General features: G+C 32.1%; 1 pseudogene; it reads right to left on the bottom strand.

Moving 5' to 3' along the window:
* Window positions 1-3,792: 3,792 nt before the first annotated feature.
* Window positions 3,793-6,978, bottom strand: LOC129887986 (uncharacterized; annotated as a pseudogene).
* Window positions 6,979-11,922: the final 4,944 nt, after the last annotated feature.

The raw sequence follows: 11,922 nt of genomic DNA, 5'->3' as shown, positions 1-11,922 counted from the left end.
TCCAATTTTGGAATTCAGTGATGTGTATTTGATGGTTATTGCAGAAGAATTGCGAAATTTAGGTGAATGCAGATTTGAATCAGTTGAAGAATTGTGATTTCTGAGTAGAGATATGTGATTACTTAAAGATTTGAATGGTTTAATGTTTAATTGTTTGAAGATTTGAATTAGATTGCATGCCTAATTCATTAGCAATACAAGATTTGTATTCAGTTGTGATTCAACATGAAAGTTTATTTACGTTTCTATGTTTATCACGATTACTTATTTAATGTGTGTGTAATACATTTGTTGTTCAAGTTTAATTCATTTTTGTGGCCTACAGATTACTGAAGGCTGGTTTTGTTAGCTACATGTTTCATTTGTGTCTAATTCTCTTCTAATTCAAGTTTAATGTGTGTGTAATACATTTGTTGTTCAAGTTTAATTCATTTTTGTGGCCTACAGATCACTGGAGGCTGATTTTGTTAGCTACATGTTTCATTCATCTTTAATTCTATTCTAATTCAAATTTAATGTGTGTGTAATACATTTGTTGTTCAAGTTTAATTCATTTTTGTGGCCTACAGATCACTGAAGGCTGATTTTGTTAGCTACATGTTTCATTCATCTTTAATTCTATTCTAATTCAAATTTAATGTGTGTGTAATACATTTGTTGTTCAAGTTTAATTCATTTTTGTAGCCTACAGATCACTGAAGGCTGATTTTATTAGCTACATGTTTCATTCGTGTCTAATTCTCTAATTCCCTTCTAATTCAACAAAAAAAATGCAGGAGAAAAATATGGCTAATCTAGCTGTGCTTCTTTACTTCAATGGTCCATGAAATTCTAGTAACAAGTATATTAATTACTTGGCAGATGGTGTGTTGATAAATACCGGTTTAACATTTGCTAGTCTTTTTTCTGTGATTGCTACTCAATTGCCAATAGAAACATCAACAAGTAAAGTTGAAATCAGATATAAGATTGATGAAAGGTCTCCTCCAATTCAAATTCATAACGATATGGGGGTAAAAGTGTATGTTGAAACCAAAAAAGGAACATAGAGATATGTCAAAATACCTTTTATGTGTCACAACAACTGAATCGATCAACTTGGAGAGTGATTCCACCCTAATTCCACTATTATGTTCAGACACTTCAGAAGATATGAGGATTACACACAATTCATACTTTTCTAATGCATTTAGTGGTATCGATGATGCACTAGAGTTAATTGGCTTTGGATCATATGAGGAAGTTGATGAGCAAGAAGAAATACAACCAGGCATCATTATAAACCTTAATCAATCTTTTTTTGAGATAGATCAAGTTTACAAAAATAAATATGTCCTTATTAGTGCACTAAAAAGACATTCCATTCTTAAACACTTCAAATTCAAGACATTGAGATCAAGCTCAACATGGTAAGACTCAAATTCAAGTTAGTTTATATTATTGATTGTATATTAATAAAAAAAATCAACAGCTATTCAATACAATGCCTCGGAGAAAACTGTAGCTGAAATTTAGGCGCTTCAAGCGTGAATAAATCTCAAATGTTCGCTATTAGAGATTTTGAAAGGGAACACACGTGTTTGTTGCTACATAATTCATTATCGAAAAAGACAATCAAGCAAGACAGTTGTTGGGAGTATTATTATTGCCAAATGTATTGATCCAACTACACACCAAGAGATATACAAAATGACATGTTACAGGAATATGATGTGCGGCTCTTGAATTAGTCCGAGGTGATCCAGCTCAATCATATACAAAGTTGTCAAGTTACTTTCACATACTAGAGGCAACTTACCCTGGTTTTTATATAAGATTGCACAAATCAGAGGATGACCATTTTCTATATCTATTTGTAGCTCTGTTTACATCGATAAAAGGATGGGAGTATTGTAGATCAATTGTAGTTGTTGATGAAACTTTTCTAAAAGGAGCATACAAAGGGACAATGCTAACAGCTAATATCTTAGATGCAGCAGATGAGACTTTTCGAATACAATACTAGTGCTTCTATAAATGAAATTCTAATTTGTATTAAAGGTATGCACTATGTATTAAAAGTGTATTATGCAAGAAACAAAAATATACTAAAAATGTATTAAACATTATACCTATCACGTGTTTATGCTCAAGCAAATAGGATTTGGATGATGACATCCAACATTGCAGAATCAGTCAATTCAAGAACAAGACATGTCAAAGTTCTTACAGTCTTACACCTCCGAAAATTCATGAGACAACTCTTTCAAAAATGGAATAACAATAACAGGTCAAAGGCAACATTTTCAGGATTTTACCTTGGAAAAAAGTATGAAAAAGTTATACAACGTAACAAAACTGCATCGGAGAAATTAAAAGTATGGTATTTGTAAATTTCTTTTTGCTAATATTTTTTCTTCTAATTCACATCTAACATCTCTCTTGCTTATATTTCTTCTACTTTTCATAGGTTAGGGAGACAAATGAATATGTATATATAGTACTTGATGTTATTACATGATTCGTGGTATGTCTTCAACAACGTACATGAATATGTGGGAGATTTCAATTGGATAAGCTGCCATGTTCACATGCTTTGGCTGTTTTAACAACAAAACACACTAGTTATGAAAAATATTGTTCTGATTACTACACAAAAGGGAATTTATTGTTGACATATCAGTTTTAGATGAATTCCCTCCTATATGAAAGCACCTGGAATGTACCAATATACGTTCTTGAGGAGGTTGTACTTCCACCACTTGGAAAAAGACCTCTCGGGAGGCCAAAATATAAAAGACACACGCAATTGAGAGAAGATGGATTCAAAAAATCAAAAATAACATGCAACAATTATGGACAACAAGGTCACAACAGGAAGACTTGCAAGAATGTTAGGCCTTCGGAATTCAGATTAAAAATAAAGAATGACATTTGAAATAAAGAATAAACTCTGTTTGTTTTAGGTCATTAGTTTGCTACAAGAATTTATTTTTTAGTTCAAGTTTAATTCATTTTTGCGGTCTATTGATCACTGAAGATTTTTTCATTAGCTATAATTTTCATGCATTCATGTCTAATTCTTTTCTAATTCAACTTTAGTGTTTATGTAATTCATTTTTAGTTCAAGTCTAATTCATTTTTGTGTTCTATACATTACTGAAGGCTTTTTCAATAGCTACACATTTCATTCGTTCTAATTCTATTCTAATTCAATTTTAATGTGTATATAATAATTTTAGTTCAAGTCAATTCATTTTTGTGCTTTATAAATTACTTAAGGCTTTTTCCTTAGCTACACTTTTTATTCGTGTCTAATTCTTTTCTAATTCAACTTTAATGTCTATATAATACATTTTAGTTCGAATTTAATTCATTATTGTGGTCTATAAATCATTGAAGGGTTTTTCATTAGCTACACTTTTCATTCGTGTCTAATTCTCTTCTAATTTAACTTTAATGTGTATGTAATTTATTTTTCATTCAAGTTTAATTCTTTACTTCAAATTTCATTTTTGTGGTCTATAGAATACGAAAGGCATTTTCAACACAACATTAATTCATAATGCAAGTTTCAGTTTGATAACACTACTGCAACATTTTAACATTAACGTAACTATGTATTACATTATAAAAAATATATATATTTTACATGAGCAAAATACTATATTAAAAGTGTGCTTACATGAACAAAAATCACCTTAAAAAAGATAGAACAAAACAATCTTCAAAACCTAACTAATACACCAGCTATAAACTGCTTTTAGACAATATAATTTTCATAGACATATTAACTAATATAACTACATTTTTTCATTTATGTGGTCTTTCGTCTTCACTTTGAAGGTTACTCTTTTGCTACTTCACTGCATATTCTCATAGTAGAACCTCAAACCTCTTTTGGAGACTGTTTGCATTTAATTATTGATTTGCAATATCCTGGCCATTGCTCAATAACTCAGCAAATGCAGCCACAAAAACTCCACAGTCCCTACAAAATTTGAAATGTAAAATTATTATAAAAATACTATTGAGTTTAATAAGACCAATACAAACGATAGTATCTATTTGATAAACAATTAAACTTAGAGTGAATCTTCTTGTTGTCTAGGAATTCCTTCAGTTATAAAATTAGATTCAATGAGCTCAAACTCATTTTTTTCATTGTATTTAGGCGATGTATTCAATTCAGGACGTTTATCATAGAACTTGACCACACTCAAGTAGTATGGTAAAATCAATGAAATCATGCCAACAACATTTTGAGCCAGATAATTCGCCCCCCCCCCCCCAACCGGAAATGAATTATATCATACACCTTCAAAGACCTTTCAACAATATCAAACACAATAAAAATTCAATGATAACCCTCTTTAATATTTACTGGAAAGAAAATATAATCCACTTTGTTCCATGGGGTGCTTGCCAACAAACGGCGTCAACATATATACTCAGCAATAGCATCAGAAGCTTTGATTCTAATTTTTTTCTTATTTTTATGAGCTTCATAAAGTTAAAAATAAGATTGAGCAATCTTTGTCTTGAATAGACAATCAGTAGTTATAAATCAAACATTCTTGTTGATTTCATACTTTTCTTTCTTTCTAATATAACAAAAAATGACGTCAAGATGTTGCAAAAGATTTAAAAATGACGTCAAGTGTCAGATAATACTTCAAATCTATAGAAAGTGTCAATTCAGTGAGCTCATTAAAGCTCACCTACTTTTATGACTTTTAACTCTTTATTTCTTTGGCAGGTTTTGGAGAAAAGCTCCATTTATTACTAAAAGCCTCCATAGTAAGTAGCAATAATCACCATAGATATGAATCGTGAAAGAAAAATGGGAGAAGAAGTTGATTCAGAAAAATAAGGGTGTTGAAATGGAGCTTACATAACTAACATCATCACTCCATGCTTGTCCAGAATGTGCCAATTTGAAAAACCATCCTTTTGCTTGTACATTGAAAACACTTAATTCAAATACTGGCTTGAGGACATCAACAACATTTGGGTAAGGTTTCTTTCCCCTTTAAAACCTAAAAGAAATGAAATTTTCAGTCAGTTAACTCATTTAAACTAAAGAAATTTTTTTGACATATAAAATAACAAACATAAATAAATTATCTCTTTTTTGTACCCATATAAAGTCACGAAGTGAATGAATCTATCAAATCAGATTCATCATCTACTCCGATTATAAGTGAAAAAGGATATTTTATCTCAAATATTTGACGTGTTACACATAAAGTCCCCCAGATTCAAAATGTTGTACATAAGGAGATTTAATTGACTTTCCTGGATTTCTTTTCTTCCACGCTTCTTCAGTGTCGTTTTTTTTATTTTCATCAACAGTGACTTTCTTTTTCTTTTTATTTTTCTCAACAGTTACTTTCTTTTTTAGATATGATGCTTCTGCCTTATGGATCTTGAAAAGATTTTCAGCACACAACATGAAGTCATCAAGTGTTTGAGAAGTTTTTTGACAACCCTTTGCTGCATCGGCATCAGTAGAAGCACCACATTCTAGTTCACCTTTATTAGTTGCACTACAATTAGGTTGTTCTTCAAATGCATTAAAATCAGCAGCCTCTTCACCTATATACAAAATAAATATTTTAGTAATTTAGTAAGGGAGGAGCAGGTAGAGTAATTAGAGATCACATACAAAAGAAGTTTATTTGAACTTTCAAGATAAAACTAATACCATGTATATCAGCAGCAACCTCAGATAAAACTTGTTCAATAGCAATTTCTGCAACATCTTCATTTGTACATAAATGAACACTTTAAAAAAAAGTTGAATGAAAGTATATGAAATATTTATTACATTTGTATTAAACCCTTCATTACCAATTTTGCTTTCAGAATTTTCAACAACAGCAAATTTAACTGAAGCTTTAAACACTTGAGATTTTTCATGTTGATTTGATTTCACAACTTAAGCGTCATACCCTCTTGATACATGTATTGATGCATCAACACAAGGAGAAAATGTTGGGTGTGTAATTTAAATATATTATCAAAAAAATATGTGAATAAAAACTCAAGTTTAAACTACAACTTAGATAATAGTAAATAAACTACTAGTTAACTCCTTGCCAGCAAGCAAAACAAGATATTATAGATGTATTAAAAACATAAAAGAACCTCCATTGAAGTCTAATCCACATAAAAATGTCTCGCCAGCCTCCTTGTTAGATGATTCCCTAGCTTTTTGAGTAAAAGAACTGTTGACGTCTCTCTTAGCAAACAACAAAGAAATATCCTTCAATAATTATTTGTTGGAATTCATCACAAATTCTTTCATTTGAATAGATTATAAGTCTATCTTCTCTTCAAGAGATTTGTGATTTTCATTCGTCTAGTATATAATCAAATATAACACAAATATTAGAATAATAGTTTTAAAAAAGATAAAGCCTAAAGTCAAGTTAGCTTATATCTTTACAAGTTCTTTTTTCAACTCTATAACCTCCCTGGTCAGCATATCTAGACTATGCTTTGATTCTTTTGGCTCCAATTTCAAGATTTCAGAATGGTAATCACAAGGTTTAGGAAGCCTGAATTTAGATACCTCATCTTTACTTGCCATTATATTCTCAAACTGAAATTAAAATACAGAAACAAATAGATGTATTAACATGAGTTGAACTAATATATATATATATATATATATATATATATATATATATATATATATATATATATATATATATATGTATGTATGTATGTATGTGTGTGTGTGTGTCATAAATTGTATTAACTTTGTATAGATACCTTGTGTTTCATAGGCATGAAGATGCCATTTTCAATATGCTTTTGCCAAGGACTTTCAGCAATTGTTTTCCACCTCAAAATTCTTGGAATAAAATCATAAATTCGAATAGCTAAATCTTCATCGACTCTAGAACAACACTCAAAAATCCAAATTTGAAGGGCAAGAGGCAATCTACATAATCTATAGTACTGATTGATTGAATTAAGCTTGTGCCTCATATTATCAAGCAACTTTTTGTAGACATCTAAACCCCACTGGTAAAAATTAAATTGTCCATTTTCCACAAGTTCGAAATCTCTATTACTAATATCATATCCATTGTTCTCATATGAGAATAAAAACTCATTAATAAAGAACAAAACAGCTAGTGAAACAGCGGAATCATCGTTTATAAATTCTTTTGAGCAGTGATTTGTTCAGAGAAATAATTGCTCAACAACCGACAAGGAGAATCTGAAACATTAATAGAGCAGCCATCACTAACACAATTTAAGCCTGTAATTAACCTAAATTTTCTAAGCCCGAAAAAAAGCCTTTTCAGCAAACACATCATCTGTTGTGTGTTTTAACTCCTTGTTCATAAAGGCAATGAATAAGTTGGAGTTGTGTGATCACTTTCAGAAGATCAAGAATGTAATCAAAACAAGTATTCCTAAACAACTCAAACTGTTTTTCAGATAAAGAAAGTTTTATTTTCTCAATCACGTTGTGAAGTATATGACGACCACCTACTTGAAGAATACAAAACATTTGTATGTCTCCAAAATTTATGATCCTGCATATAAATAATATTAATCTATCACTATAGATAATTATAGGAGACCAAAGTAGACATGAAAAGAGCTCAAGCTAAGCAAGTGATCACATATTTCAAGAAAAACTACAATTCAACACTCAACTTTAATGTGTGTGTAATACACATTTTAGATGTCGATGCAACATCAACTCATTTTCTTTTCGATTTAGATTCAGAACTCAACTCAGTGGGTTTTTTCTTACTTCTACCGCCATTTTTCTTCACATGCATTGCTTGAATATTTTGATTAACCTCACCACCATCTTCTTCTGGAGATTGATTTGCAGAAATTTCCAAATTAAAAGTAGGACCGACATTTATTTCACCACCGCCGGTTGAATCAACAATTCGAATTCATGAATTTTTCTAGGAGATTTCTAACCTTCCATTGCAATTGTGCACTTAAAACCTACGAGTTCTGTCTGAAACAAACAAAAAGATGAAGGAATAAAGGAAGAATGAAGAAGCCCTAAGAGAAGAGAAAGAGAGAGAACCAGAAAAATAAAGAAAAAGCCCTAAGACAAAGAGAGAGATAATGACGCCCTTTTCCTTTTCTCCAAATAAAAAAATGTATACAATGTCTTATTTAATTAAAGTATTGTTAGATTCAATCGAATCGTATTTAAAATGTACATATTTGGAGTTATTAGATTCAACCGAATCGTATATGGATTATGGGCCTCTACCTCCTCCCTGGTGGCAGCAAAACGTATAGTTCCTAAAGGTTTACATATCTTAGTCCCCCATGGATTTGGCAGTCGTCTTGATTGAATTTTGAATTGTGTCAAAGGAATCCTCACACACCATTAACTATTGATAGTAGTAAATGGATATATACACAGTGTGATAGTTAATGTGCTGTTACAGGGATAATAAACATTATACTAAAAAAATTAACATTTGCAATGTCGGTATTTAGTCCAATTTATATTCGACACTTACGCAATTTGGGTGAAAGGTAGGTAGCTGAGGCAACTAATTCTTTGGTCAAAATTTTCCCATCTGACCTGTGATCCACGTGGACTTTGTACAACAAGAAAGAGACTTTTGTAGGGTAACGTGTACACGTCGTCAGTGGGAACACCAATTTGTGTGTGGCGTTGGTAAAGTTGTGCGTGGGTTGGAGGAAGGGAAGCATGTTTTCGACCAATGTGTTTGTGTGGGGGGGAAAGTGGGGGGTAGGTCATGAAAGTGTTGTTAGACTCTTCTTATTTGGTCTTAGATAAGCAATGTGAAAGACTCACTCAAAAAAAGTAAAAAGAATAAATAAAAAAGGGGCGACGTGCTACAAAAAGATTAGTTCATCTATAAAAGAAGATTATATGACAAACGTAAATCCTTTTAAATAATTTTGTATAATACCTCCTGGGTGGCCCAGTTTTAGCTGCGTCACGTAAAAGAATACACTAGAGTATGTTTGGTTTGTTGAACTAACAAAAATAATTATAATTGTTGCATAACTTAATCATTGACTTTATTAAATTTCTGTATTATTCTTCACGTGATCAATAGCATCTTTAAAAGACAAAAGAAATCCTTAAAGTAATTAGTTCTCACATAAGAAATTATAAAATAGATATATTTGTGATCACATAGCTATTATTCATCGTTAAAACAATCAACTAGTTTGTGAATCAGATGACTTTGTATTTGCGTTATACATGTGGCACAACTTTTTCATTATCATTGTTTTATATATATTTACAATTTTTGAAACATTCTCTTTTTAAAAAATAAATAATGAGAAATCGATGGACGGGGTTGCACAAATGAGTTTAATATTTTGACTTTGGTATACCGATCGAATTTCCATCATATAATTATACTGAATGTTCCTATGTTTGACTTTTGCAAAAGTCTTTGATAACATGCGCCACATTTATATACCAGTATGATTTAACGTTTTCAAACCAAAAATTCTTCCAATCTTATGAAAAAAAGAGAATTCCAACCTTAATAAATCATAGTAGTAGGACAAGGAAAGTCAAAGAAACATACCTTTGTTGCACTTGTACGTAACCAAAACACCAAACCCCCTTGATACTATTTGTCACCTTTATATACTGAAAAATCCTTCTTTCTGAAAACACAAATTAAAAAATTAGAGTTTTAGTATTTTCTGGTCCATCGCTCTCTTGCAAATGTTCGTCTACCGCAAAAAATAACAACGCCCGAAAAATGAAGAGTACTTTCAAGTCTTTTCTAAATGTCTTTGCAATGATACTCCTTGTTGTGTGGCTTTCAAATTGCATCAAAGTGAAGGGGTTAAGAAACCTCAAGGAGGAACACTCTTTAATCTATTCAGTAGTAGAGAGTTTAGTTAAGCAGAGAGCATATTCTGGGCCAAGTCATAGGGGTAAAGGTCACTAGCTAGCTTCAAGTTTTGTTCCATTCTTTTTAATTTTTCTTTTCTGTCAGAATTTTGTGATCATATAGAAAAAAAGAGAGTTTGTCGGATTCAGTTTCGGTGAAATTACTTTACGTTGTTGATATTACAAGATTACAAATTACAAATTACAATTAAAAAAATAAAATGAACAACATAAATTCACTTTTTGGCTGAGGCGCGAATATCTCGCTCTCTTTAAGGAGATTCAAGCCCACTGCAGCAAATCTTTTCACCGGTCCAGCAGTAGTCCTCTTGACTTGTCCCCACCAGGATACAACAGCCTAATCACAAAATGTAACTCAACAAACTCTGAACAAGAGTTGAGTTTAAAGCTCCACAAAAAAGAACACCTCCCTTCAACTAATAAGAACTCTCTTTTTTTTGACAAACTTAATGCACTCAATGTTTTCTTACTTTCAAAACAAAGAAGACCTCTCTATTTATAGGAGAGGAAATCATTCAAAGATGAAAAAAATAATGGAATGTCATCATTATCATTTAATACACCATTATAATTTAGTGCACCACTAATTAGTGATAATTAGGTTAAAAATACGTAATGGAATGAATAATCTTGCACTAATTAAAGATGATAATGAAAGATATTTTTATACACTAAAGAGATAATTATAACATATGCCACTTATGCAAATTAATATCACTCAATATTGATATTAAAATGCTAAAACTAACAATCCCCTAGTCATTTTAATATTATTTAAGAGTTTATCAGCTCAAGGAAGACTACTATACATAATAAAGGTGTGCTCTGCATTGAACCTCCACTTAGTGAAACAATAACATTTACTCCAGATTCATAGTGGTCTCAGACTTGAACTACGATTGCTTAAGAGACATAAAATATTACTACTCACACATAATAATCAAGATGTTGTTACGAGCTTTATAAGACAACACATTAGGGCCTTGTGCTATCCCGATTTTATGAGTGCTTTTGAGAATAAACCCAATACTCATAGGAAGCGACCTACTTCCACACTCACATAGATGAAATCTATCGAGAGTACTCCTGTAAGTTTAACACTCCACCCATACGGGCTACAAATTTTCATTAAGAGTTTTTAAAACTCAACCTCCACAATTCACTACAGGAAACAATGCACTCACATCATAGGGAGTGAATAAAAATAGTGCATTTTTTTTTCACTACAAGTCATCATATGATTCGTTTTTCCCATTGAACCTAGTTCGACTGAACTCGTTGGTTCTGTGTTGGTCGTAACCCGATTCGAGAACCTTCTCCATTCTATTACTGGAGTTAGAACATGAAATGAAGAAGTAATAAAGAACGTTACCGCCCCAAATTTCATTGATTAGGTCCGAGAGTAAGATGGCTTTTTTCAGCTCTTCTGACTATGCTTTCCATGGTAGCTAAGCAAAGTCCAGTAACCCTTTTCTTGTTCGTTCTTCGAATGTGCCCCCTGTCCTTTCTTTCTATCAGTCTCACCCAGCAAGCCACCCCAACCCTACAGCCAAAAAAGGTAAGCGCCTACTATCTCGAGAGAAGCAATCGGCTTGGGATGATGTCATTGGTTCTTTTCTTCTTTTTCCCTCTCGGGAGCTTTCCATCCATAGAATCTCTTCCTTATGCTTGTATTGCTCTCCCACAACCCCGTTTTCACGGTTTAGGCAGCTCTCATTTTGTTCGCCGCTACTATGGGAATCGCGCGCCCAAGCACTTTTTAGGCCAGCTCAGTTCTCTTATCCATCGATTGACAAAGTAGGGGGAGATGTCTCTCTCTTTTTGAGAGAAGATTTTCTACCCCGCCTGCCTATGAAGAACTTCAAGTCTATCGGGAAAGGATGTGGTGGTAACTAGGTTTCCTCATATATGACTCATGAATTTATAGGCTTCAATCCCATCCCCATCGATGTGCTCCACACCTTTTCTCTTCTTAAGGCCTTAGTAAGAGGATCTGTAAGATTTTTACAAGATTTGACCTAATCAACATTAAT

This window comes from Solanum dulcamara, chromosome 4 (genome assembly GCF_947179165.1).
Source record: "Solanum dulcamara chromosome 4, daSolDulc1.2, whole genome shotgun sequence".
Taxonomy (NCBI): Eukaryota; Viridiplantae; Streptophyta; class Magnoliopsida; order Solanales; family Solanaceae; genus Solanum; species Solanum dulcamara.
This window is presented reverse-complemented; position numbering and strand designations above follow the sequence as displayed.